The sequence below is a fragment of the Mastigoproctus giganteus genome, chromosome 9 (assembly GCF_048544385.1).
Source record: "Mastigoproctus giganteus isolate SK-2022 chromosome 9, ASM4854438v1, whole genome shotgun sequence".
Classification (NCBI taxonomy): Eukaryota; Metazoa; Arthropoda; class Arachnida; order Uropygi; family Thelyphonidae; genus Mastigoproctus; species Mastigoproctus giganteus.
Window position 1 is genome coordinate 177,701,021 of NC_143583.1, and position 12,522 is coordinate 177,713,542.

The window sequence follows — 12,522 nt, forward strand, 5'->3', positions numbered from 1 at the left end:
TCTGCGTTACGGAGTTGTAACTTTCTACTGGTTATGTTCTTATGCTTCATGAAATTCCAGAATGGTTTGATATCTCTGTGAGTAAGCAGACTATCCTGAACTGACTCTGTATACATGTTGTAGGAGTTTAATATGAGAGTTTTCACTTCTTTGCGGAGTTGGCTGAATATTTCATAGTATTGACTGTCACCTGTTTGCTTATATTTGTTTCTGTAGAATTCTTTGGATTTAATTTTACGTATTAGTTCACTGTTATATCAATGCGGGTAGGTAGAGCGTGCGGTAAGATGGGATTGAGGAACAATGTCAGATATAATTGAATGGACACAGTTAATCAGGTTGTTGGTGAGCACATCGATGTCATCCATAGCGTCAGTGAGCTGCTTGTCTACATTTCTTAGAGCTAGGTTGAGCAGAGGCCAGTCAGCCTTTCTGAAATTGAATCGAGGAGTACGGGAGCTGCATTTGAAGTTATGAGAAGTCACTGTGATGTCAAAAGTAATTGGTGAATGATCCGAGTGAAATGATCCGATTTCAAGATGCGTTGACTGCATTCCCCATCCCTGTTTGTAAATCTCACAAGCGCCGGCGGCTGTGATTCTGGGGGACAAAGCGTTAATTCCTTCCCCTATATATTACTTTCAATTTTTGAAATTAATATATATTTGCCCTTTTGATTTACGCATATGTCACACGGTGTCCATTACAAATTTCATCAATATACCATTAAGTTTTCCATCTGCAGCCAGCTGAAGTTAAGCACTTTGATTATGTAGTGGCCTTTGACAAGTCTAGAATAAAATGATTTTTAGGATAACCGTCTTTTTTATTTGCACAGAAAGATATATATGAAGTCCATTTTCAACGCAAGAAGAATTTTGCCTTTACATATCTCCTGCATATTCTAACTACCACTACCTTTTCTAATATCTGAAGTTTATTTTTTATGCCATCTTTGTATAGTGTACTACTTTTGATGCATTTCCTTTCCTCTCCTCGGCATCCCATCTTTGAGAACGAAAAACTTTTTACAATGGAAATTCATTCTTCTGACTCCAGACAGGCGGAATTAGCATAACAGACACTTAAGCAAACCTTTCACTCTGGTGAAGTAATGCCCGCGAGTTGCTCTTTTGCCAAGAGATGCCAATATCGGAATAATATTTCCTACGGAAGAGAAAGGGAAACTGATCGCCCTCCGTCGGTCGTATCTCGAGGTCAGGAAAGAAACGCCACACATTTCCTAAGATCTCTAGGCGACAAGATGGAGGCACACAAGGAAATGACTTCTCAGTCTCTGTGGGATGCTCCTCAACCAAAGATGACAGGATTCTACTTGCGGCCAGCGGAATGACAGATTGATATCCTGACCTCCGGCAAGTCTTCCTCAAGGGTTCATGACGTAGCTTTGTTGTCAGGGAAACAGCTTCCGTTCAGAGTGCGAGGAGCAAAAGAGCATAAGTAGTACGGGGGGGGTGGGAAGAGGGTGATACTATATCGGGAACAACCTTGGAACTTTGCGCATAGGAGGGCAAAGTATCAGATAGCATAGGTGACGCTAAAAGAGATCGTTGCGACTTTGATCGGAGACTTTCTGACATTCGAATGAACTTCAAGCCCGCTGGCGCGCAGAGCATTAGATTGAACCGAGTATAAATTAGTAATGCGAAGATGAATTCAGAGGATACAACGCGAGGCTGCTTCCCCTTCCATCAACCACCCGAGACTGGTGTTTCTACCTTCCTCCCCAACACGCTAGATTTTTAATTTCGTGTCCAACAGGAAGTAAAAAAATACTAACTTAAAAAAAAAAGTAAACTAATAAACATGTCAGTTGCACGCGCGTCTGTAAAAACCTCTTTCCTTTGGTAAACGAGTTCCTTCAAGAAAGCTAATTATGAATGTTTTAATTCAACCGTCTAGTAAAGTGAAACAAAAGATAGCACGCCTGATTTGGTATGCGCCGGGGTTGCAAATGAATCATTGATGAAATTAAAATGCTCTGTCACTAACTCTTAACCTTTCTTCCCTTCTCTACTCAGACTCATTTTCATACCCCTCACATAAATGTAGTGCACTCGCTATTCATTGCCTCTCCCCCTCCCCTCATCGTTGGATGTGGAATAAGTGCGCGCGAAAGAAAATTAAGTTTTGTTTATGACCTTTCTTTATCAAATGAAAGGATAAAGACACAAACTCCCAAAATTCTACCCATGAATTAAGAAAGAATCACACAAATAAATACCAATATGATTCCACATAACTGCTGCGCTTTTCATCCAGATAATTCAACAAACATTACAGCGAAATCCAAACGATTGATCAATTCTTTGTCACGAGGTCAGTAGATAATAAATGATCGCGCGCATCCTTGCGCATATGCAATATAAAACCCGGTACGTGTCGTGACAAGCCACTGACTGCATCAGCCGGCAAAATGTAGTTATGGAAGCAATCTAAACTTTATATTCGGGGGCTAAGTTTAATTGGAATTTGATAAGTATACGAAAGGGATACTTGTCAAAGTGAACTCCCCACCAAAATCTAATTTAGCACAAGCCACCACTCGCTTCGGAGTTTCCTACAATACGCGTGATGAATAACAAGGTAGCCATGCACGTACATAGCCCTCTCGCGAGGTCATCGCTATAATAATTACAGAGGCGATGTTATTAGCGTTAATAAGATCGCCATGGCAATTATTAGTAGAAATGATGGCGATCTTATTAACTCTAACATCGCAGTATAACAGTGTTTGTTCATTTTACATTGCCCTGTAGTTCGCTTGCTGCTTACCAGGTGGCGACTGCGTGTTAAGTTGCAAAAATAATGAAGTCAATATTTGTTAGCGGCAATTAAGGAACGCCTGGTTTCCAGTCGGTGGGTGGTTGTCTCTTGTCATCGTCTCCAGGTGGCGTGCCCTACGAGTAAACTAGATAATTACCAAACATAATTACCAAACGACTGAATTTGAATTGAACTCAGTTAATTCAAATGCTCGTTTTGGTTTTATGAAACATTTTTCGAGTGATTTTGTTGTTGTCATTTGTTTACCCACACTGCAATGTCTCGTTTGTCTCCTTCAGGTTCTTCGTCCACTTTGGCTTTAGTAATAAACGACTTGTCACTGTTGTCCATCATCCGTTCCGATGTCATCACATAGATTACCGTTGACGTCTACCGCTCTGATTACCAAACTGGTGGCCGCGATATTATAGTTGGCGCTCAATCCTCGCAGTCCAGCTCTAGGGATTGTGGGATGTCATTACTTCTCAGTTTATTGCTCGTCTATCTTACAGGAGCGTACCAGCAAATCTGACTCCCTCTTGTGATTTCTGTTGACGGAGCCTTCTGATACTTCCACCTAACTGACTAATTACTGTGTTGCGTGTGCTTGGTAGCTTTGCAGAATGCTTGAGGAAACTTCCAATAATTAATGCCTCCCTCTCACTCCGAAGCTCCTCGATTGAAAACACACCGCCTAAATTGAAATGATATTCGTATATTTTGCATCAAATTGAAATCAAAACATTCCAAAGATTTTAAAAGAATTCATTTTAAAATGTATGTTTCGTTCATTGGCATCTAGGGGGAGGGGAATATTTAAGAGCAGCTTCCAAAGGGTAATATCTGCATTGCGTCATGATATTTGCATTCTTAGTTGCTCTTTGGAAAGATATCTCCGATCATTTTCAGGATGTGAGGCTGAACAAATCGCCCCACTATAGACATCCTGAAAGATTCTGTACTGGGAGCGTAAACTAGATTTATCTGACATCGTCAGACACTTTCATTCAATGGTGACATTTCTAAAGGCGATTGCTATCTGTCTACTGGAGAGGCGGAACACATTGAACAATGTACGGCGGAAAGTAGGCTAGGTCAACATGCGATATAACACAAAAGGCACGGTGGTTCAAAGAAGGAAACGAGACTTTATCGGAGAAAGAGAAATATGAAGGAAAGAAAGCGCAGAGAATGTGGAAAATTTTTAAACACAGACATGCATCACTTCTCTTTGATAATAAACCTTGTCCAGGTAATTAAAAATAATACAGAGCATTTTTATAATATAATATACAATACTTCTAGCGCGTTTATTTCTCAAAAGTGGGTGCCAGGGCTGAATTTAATGGAAGGACATACGCTGTCTTCTTTAACGGGTCTTTTTTGAATTCCTTCCAAGTTTCGATCAGTTAATTTCTGTCACAGGGACGGTACTTTAGTGTTTCTGCACAATCCATTCTCTAGATGAATCTCAACCGGACCGTGATAGGACAATCGACGGATTTCCCAGATCACCAGTGATCCAATACAGTCAACTACTTCGACTCTACGTATTATGCTGCCATTAGGTGAGGTAGGGTCTTCATTTGCCTTTAGATATGTCTCCTGCAAACAGAGACACACTGGTTTATGCCTATAAAGGAGGACCTTGATGTCATAAACGTTCCGTCGGAATCCATGGCAATTCCATTGTACGAATTTGGCCATTATTTGGGCTTTGTGGGTCCGTCAGAAGGCTTCCGAAGTGCTGAGGGCTTGGCTTTCTCAATCTTAGATTTATCCTTTTTAGGGAAGTATGAATTTGTCCAGTGCCCGTATCTTCGCTCACATAAAAGTTCCAAGAGCGTGTCTTCATTTGTTTCCTTTTCCTCTATTTGCATGTTTTCATTTGTTGTGGACAGTGATTCAGGATTTTTTTAGTTTTCTCCTCCATGTTATTTTGTTTATTTCTAGGCCGAGCAGTAAGTGGTATCGATATGGGAGCGGCAGCTGATTGAGTGTTTTGAGTATTCCCTAAGTAGCATCATGAAATGGGAATAAAATATTCTCTTGGTAAGACTGTCATATCTGTTTCTTCTGAGAATATATGGGCTTATTGCTACTTATTGGCATTACCAATTTTTTGGCCTCCTGATATGGGATATTCAGCTCTTTCTGTAGCTGTATTTGCTTTTCTTGTTTCCATTCCTGGCATGCCCATGAGTAGCAGGGTGCTCGCCTTCACAATTGACATAAGTGGGTTTGGTGGAAGTACATGAATTACTTTCGTAGTCTATTGCACCGCACCGAGCGCAGGCCATCTGCAAATGTCCATATTTCTCGCATTTGAAACATCCCAGTAGGTTTGATCTGTATGGCCTTACAGTGCACTTTATGCACCCGGCTGTTATTGAATTAGATATTGGAGTATTAAACGTAAGGATGATGTTTCTAAATGGAACTAACTTCCCATCCCTGCGTACGGAAATTCTTTTCTCGCCTCCTTTTATCATTCCCTGTGACTTTAGTTGACTGTGGAGGATGTCCCACTCAGAGATGACACCTCGCGATGAATTTAACGTTCTGTGTAGTGTCACAGTAATCGGTATTCCTCCGATTGATATTGCTCGGAGTAACTGCTCAGAGTGACTGGCGTTTCTGGTTTTGATTAAGAAGTCCTCAGAACGAAGCCTCTTAACTAATTTCGGGGACCTTCTCAACCCTTCTGTATGAAAAATGGGATATTTTCCCAATAGGTTTCTTAGTTTTTGAATACATGATTAAGCATGTCCATGCAGATGGGTTTTATGAGGATACATTGTAAACAGCAGCACACTTAATACAAGAATTTCAGATAGAGAGAACGTTAAACGCAGTTCCAGAAGGATTGTTAGTAAGACTTAAAAAGACTGGAAGGAAATCGACACTTTCCGGGCTCCGCACCCACCACCGGAGTCTAAATGGGACATCCACTACCCGGCAAGCATTAAGTGCGCTTGGGAATGGGATGCCAGAGCTACCCAAACACCTTACCCGCACCATGAAGGTAAGGGAATGGCACTGATACGGTTGACCATTGCAGATGAACCCACTAGTCGATTGATCCTGGCCAAGCCATCTAGGACCACGCGTCTTGTCGAAGCAGAGGCCAAATTGGTGTGTTGAAGCTGGGCCCCCTCAACCACCAGAATTTCCCTTTATGAATTTCCAGGGATCGTAGCGCACGTCAGATTCCTACGATGTTAGCTTGGGACTAAGACTGTGGGCGTTGAATCCCAGTGATGCTAATCAGGTACCAACGTCGAGGAGAAATCAAACAGCAATCAGCATTCACACTTTTGCAGTTTGCCATGATGTCTATCACCATGGCAGCAGAATCCTTTCTGTCTGCCATAGTGCTACCAATAGTTTTTTTTTTTTTTTTAATATTTATGAATCATTCCTGAGTTGATATCGTTGGGTTTCTCTTGGAGTTGAGAGTAACTCTGGCAATCCATGTTTCTTTTCATCAATAAGATTTATGATCCATTATCGTTCTCCTTAACGATAAATTTTATCATCTGGAAAATCTTTTAATAAGTCCAATGTTAAAATTTCTGTCATACCCAAGAGATTTCAATATTAAATTTAAATGACGGACCACACATCAATTTTCATATCATTGCTGGATCGCAGCTTCTCCATAAACCTCAAACTTTACCAGTGAATTTCAGGCAGTACAGTTCCTTTTGCATGAAAAACAAACTGCATTTCCTCATACGTCCAACTCTTCATAAGTCAGCCATTGGGTAACAAAAAACTGCGCTGTCGTGTGATCATTCTCCTGTCCCTCTTGCTTTAGTGAGAAAAATTTAAAGTATAGGAATGGGCGGTTTTCTTTTTTTGATTTATCAAACTTTTAAAAACGTGAGCCGCGGAGCTTAAACGTGTGTGATGAAGGCTGACCGTTAAAACAGCAAAAAAAGATAAACCCAGTTATTGTACTGTCAAAATAAACAACGCAAAAACTTTCGTCCGATCAACATTCAGAAATGTCACAGGAAACTTTGACATCAACAGAAGACTGTAAATCGATAAATTCACCACTAAAAACGCACTCTGTGCATTTGACAGGGGCATGAAATCAATATTTCCCTCGTAAAAAAAAAGGAGGAAACAAAAAATCCTCACTATTGGCGAAAATAAAACGAATACAAGACCTGAAGGACATAAACGGAAGTCAGCATCGGAAACCCATAAAAGATGCCTTCCTCGGATATCGATGTGCGCCTTAACGCTGCTGGAACCATTTTACGTCCATGCAGATGGGTTTTATGAGGATACATTGTAAACAGCAGCACACTTAACACGAGAATCTCAGATAGAGAGAAAGTTAAACACAGTTCCAGAAGGATTGTTACTAAGACTTAAAGACCGGAAGGAAATCGACGCTTTCCTCCGGTGTCCACGCGAAATCAGGAACGCGATGGCGAAGTGCGCACTTCAGTGGAAATGTCCAAGAGACGCTGCGGAATTAAATCCACTCTCTTTTACGTTTCTTCGTTCTCTAGCATAAAATTCATAACGCTCCTTAGAATTTGCTCGCAAGCAAATTACCCAAAAGACGGAATCCATCCCAAGAGAAATATTTCGAATGCACACACAGACTTCCTTATTTTTTTATAGTGAATAACTCTCCCCTTTATAAAATGCCTCTGTCTCTTTTCTGACCTCGCGTATCAACAGCCAAGATCTCGGACGTTATTAAATTTCCCAAAACGAATAGTCTAAGATGAGTGGATTCCACTTTTCTTTCAAGATGAACAGTCCAAAAATGTAATATAATTTGTGTTGAGATTAATGCGACCTTTTGAAACAAGAGAGGAATTAATAAAAGGAAACGGGCCAAAACAAAATGGTTATAACAGAGCAGACATCATATCAATAAATGTTATTGAATGCTCTCTGGAAGAGAACCGTCTGTGCAAGAGAGAGAGAGAGAGAGAGAGAGAGAGAGAGAGAGAGAGAGAGAGAGAGAGAGAGAGAGAGAGAGAGAGAGCTATTTGGCGTTGAATTTCTGGAGCTCTGACACAATATTCATAATAATACCTTCCATGTGATCCATTATGAGTAAACCACTTAGAAAATTTGACGTTCAACGTGGAATATTATTTTCTGGGTGGAACGTAATGTCGGATAATCCAATGAACGTCGGACACAGTTTTTCATCTGAGCAATTTCTGTGCCCTGCAGTTGCTGCGTAATATCAGTTCTGCTGGAGCAATGTATTTACTCAATAAAAAAGAAGCAGGACCGAATTCTGCTAAAGGCCAGGAGACCTTCTTCTTTTATTATTATTACGAAATGTATTAACCAAAATGAGTGGTTATTAAATTCAGCACTTCAAATGCTATTAAAGTTAAACTCAGCTGTTTTAGAAATGCAACAAAGGATCATGAGGCGTCAGTACATCGAACCTTGGAACTGCTTGTTTTCGGTGGTCAGTTTTGCTGTTTAGAAGGATGAAAAATCCGAATCTCTAACATTTTTATTTGCCTCTTGGAAAAATAGAAGCATACAACCTTATGATGTCAGTTAAGTCATTTTCTCAAACGTTTTGAGAAAATGACTTAATTGACATCATTAAATTCTATTTAATATCATAAACTCGATTGCTGGTTAAGACCTTCGAAGATATAGTTGAAAGATTCGAGTAATGCTCAGCAAACCTCACCGGAGTATTATTCGAAAGGGAAATGGAAGGCTGTTTATTGCGCCATGTGGTATTGTGGACATTCTACAAGGAAATGTTTCTCAGTGAGTTGACAAGAACAGTGGGACATTCTGGAGGATTAGCTTTCGTAAGTGTAAGTGTGCGAGATGTGTATGTCTAGTCTTGTTAGAACAACTTCTTCGTGCCGATTCTTACAGAGACCTGAATTCGACGTCTGAAGTTCATGTTTTATTTGAAAAGGTTTATTGTTTGATTTTGCTAGATTTGTGACAACTGAGTGTTGTCTGATGATAGGTCTGTAATCGGAATGTGGAACTTCGTAAAGCCTTAGATTTATATTTTTAGGATTTTTTGCTGCTCGATCAGCGCTTTCATTGCTATCAATGCCTGCATGTCCTGGGACCCAACAGAAATTTACTTGCCTTCTTTTGCTTTTGAGCTTCACAAGATGAGCTTGTAACTGGTGAAGGATGGAGTCTGCTTTCGTTGGCCCCAAACAATGATTGCTCATTTGTTTCCCTGAAACAAATGCTGAGGAAGCAATTTAGAGAAAATGAAGATATTAAACAGCATCTTTTTCGAATAGAAGATCAGCAATGTAAATTATATCACTTGCTTCTCGAACTAAAGGCTATGGTCGAAAGTCCTCCGATGCCTCGCTCTTCTGTTCGTCAGGCTTCTGCAGTTCCAGACCTCAGTCCAGGTTCTGAAGAATTTGTTTCAAAAAAACAGCTGCGCCATCCCAAAAATCGAGCTCTATCTCTCTTTCTCTCCGAGAACACAATCGTGCTTCCTCGCAACGTGTTAACACAGGCAGACAACTGATACTCACCACTATTAGCAATCAACAGAAACCGAGCAATCTGTATGTGCACTTATCAAAATGATCGCTCTGAACATTATCCTGAAGTGCCTTCCCATAATGGCTTGCCTACAAACTCCCCAGGTTTTAAGTTTCCCCGCAGAAACAACAGATATGCAAGCATAACAGGAACAAGAAATATGCAATCTTGTATTAAAATTAGAAACAGAAATAATTCGACGCTTAGAAGTAGTAACATTTTTGTTAGCAGGCTGGACCCCAATACTACCTCCCAGCAGATGGACCAGCCAGCTACTATTAGAGCTGGTTAAATGATGGATTATCCTAATCCATCATTTAACCAGCCACCTAATACATCAATTTGAAAACATCCTTCCAACACATATGTCCATCTCAGCATTTTTCTTCAAAATGTAAGAAGTATAAAAAATAAACTGTCTACGCTTATTTCATTAATGGTTGAAGAATCTCATGACATCATATGTTTAGTTGAAACGTGGATGCAGGAATCTCTACAGGATGCTTTCCTACTTTCCTCGCTCCCCTCTGGAAATCACTAAAAGAATATCATCAATTAAATTCCTTCAGAAAGAAACGTTTTTGCAGCTCTTAAAATACTACCCATGGGACTCTCTCAAAAATATTCCTATACAGGACGTCACCTTTCTTCTTATAAAATGGCTAAATCAACTGAAAATAGAGTCGGCATCCAAACTTGTTAGAATGTCTTCTCACTCCAAACCTTGGTTCAAATCCCACCTGAAACCTTACTTTAAAAGTAAGCAAAAATACCACAGACAGTGGAAGAAATACGGCACTTCATCAGCACACACAAATATAAAAAGAGCAGAGCTTTGTTTCGACTCAAGAAAATTCAGGGTTACAAAAATTATGTTATGTCCACGCTAAACCACAATTAAAGAGCACTTTCTACAAAAACAACAGCTACCTTATAGCATGATCTAGTGTTTGAATGGATAAGATGCAATACGGAAACAAACAATTCTGACACTTGCACTGAAGGTATACAAAACAGATTTATAGCATTTAATTCTTATGAACAAGGAGACAACATGATGTGCCTCCGGGTCAAGCCTTGCTAATTAACCAACTTGTGAACAAGAACACAGTTCAGCGTGCAGTTAACCAATTACGCCCTGATAGTAGTGAAGGTCCTGACGGAATCTCTGGTTTTATTATTAGATTGTCCAAAACAGTGGAAAACTTTCAGGATTACGCTGATTCCTAAAAAAGCTTGCAGAATTAACCATCTCGGCCATCGACCAATTGCTGTTTCGTCAACAATTACTAAAATTACAATAATTACAAAATGATGATTACAATGGACAGGTCAATATGATGTAAAAATTCATCACGGTTGAGGATACATTTGAGCTAAGCGTCTCGGCATTGAATCGTACAGATGTCAAATAGGTATTTTCCGCCAAGTCTCTTGCACCTGGTTCTGCAGAACATCTCTAGTGTGTGCTAGCTGCGAGTAAAGTAAAGTGTGTTAGTTGTCTGACGGCACCAGGGGTCCCCCCCCATTTCCGTGTTGCATTCTTTGCACTGTGACACAGAACTCTGTGAAGGCCAGAGATTTAAAGGTGTATGGGGAGTGAAATGTTATGTAGTGCTATGTACTGTTGTGTCTCTGACCATTTAGCCGTTGGGCCCCTAGTGGGACCCAACGTTGTCCACACTTTGTCACGGAGAGGCAAGTCAGGCACCCAGTACATTTTTAATAATATTCTGCCAGGTCCTGCCACCTAGTTTCCTAAGATTTCAGTGGCTAGGGCCTATATAAAAAAAATTAAACGCTGTATATTAGGTTAAGGCCGAATTGGAGTTTACAGTTCGGGTAGAGTTGAATTTAGACTCAAAGTTAAGTTTAATTTATATTAAGAGCAAGCGCGATGGTTGGGTAAGTTAGAGTAGGGAAGAAGACTGAAGGGAAGAGATAGAAGTATAGGGACGATAGGGAAGGCGGCCAAAGAAATATAAGTGGGGATAAGCCCCACCAGGGGAAATAGGGGGTGGCGAGGAGGAGACAAACTCGTATCCTCCCCCCACTAGGGGAAGGAGAATAACGGTACCACGCAAGGGAGCGTGATACAGATCGCCAGATGGCCGCTGGCAGCAGAGCTGAATGATGTCAAGGTAGGGGAGGTGGGAGAGACATTTACTTCATTCCTAATTCGCATTCTCACTCGCATTCTATTTTTATACTTCCCCCCTACATTTTATAGTATTTTTTTCTGTTAGGTTATATATATTTTTTTTTCCCTCACTCACTCATCATTTTCTTTTCTTTTTCCGCACACACCAGGGGATGCAATGGTGTGTAGTGTAAATTTAAATACTGTAATTAAACTAAATAAGTAAGAATATAAAAGATTAAAACTAGGATCAGTGTGTACTTAACTGTAGCATTTATGGTTTGTGTTCTTTTCTCACACACTTGCACTTTCATTTCACTTGTTCGACTCTTACTTTCTGCACTGCACTCTCAGGGCACCACAGCTGTTATTCTTCAGTTGTGGTGCACGCCAGGAGAGAATGCAATGATAGCGTTTGTGTTAGTAAATGTTTGTTAGTACAGTATATATAAAGTAATGTAAGTTATTGTTAACTTGGTGGCTGCGAGTGCGAATGGCTCTGTAGATGGAATCCATTCATTGTTCATACGTGCTAGATGGAGGTAGAAATCAGATGGACATACTGTCCTGGCTAGCCAAGACAGCATGTCCATCCACGAAGACACTCCGAGAAACTGCTGCAGTATGTGTTCGGGCGTTGTTCTGCTGAAAAATGGAGTCTGACATCGCAGTAAGAAAAGGGAGCATCCAGCTTCTGGTTGGCCGATATTCCGCCCTCTGTCGCAGTCGCTGAGTTGCTGATATCGGTGTCGAACATGAAGTCTCAGCATTCTCTACAAGCTCCTTGCACACCGGGGTCGGTTCGTGCGAGATAAAAGCCTACTAAGTTCGTCACACTCCTGTTGCTTTGAACTCCACGATCTCCACTTTCGTTTTATATCAGCCAAAACTTCGCTCGATCGATCCCACATTTTAATAATTTATATACCTCGACGCGAACTCATCCACCTGCTAATTTGCTTGCATTTCCGTTCATTTCATCTGAAAGCTGCAAAGTTACAGAGCAAAAAGAGTACTGCAGCCTATAACAGCTACAGACTAATCTGCAATATTACCATCGA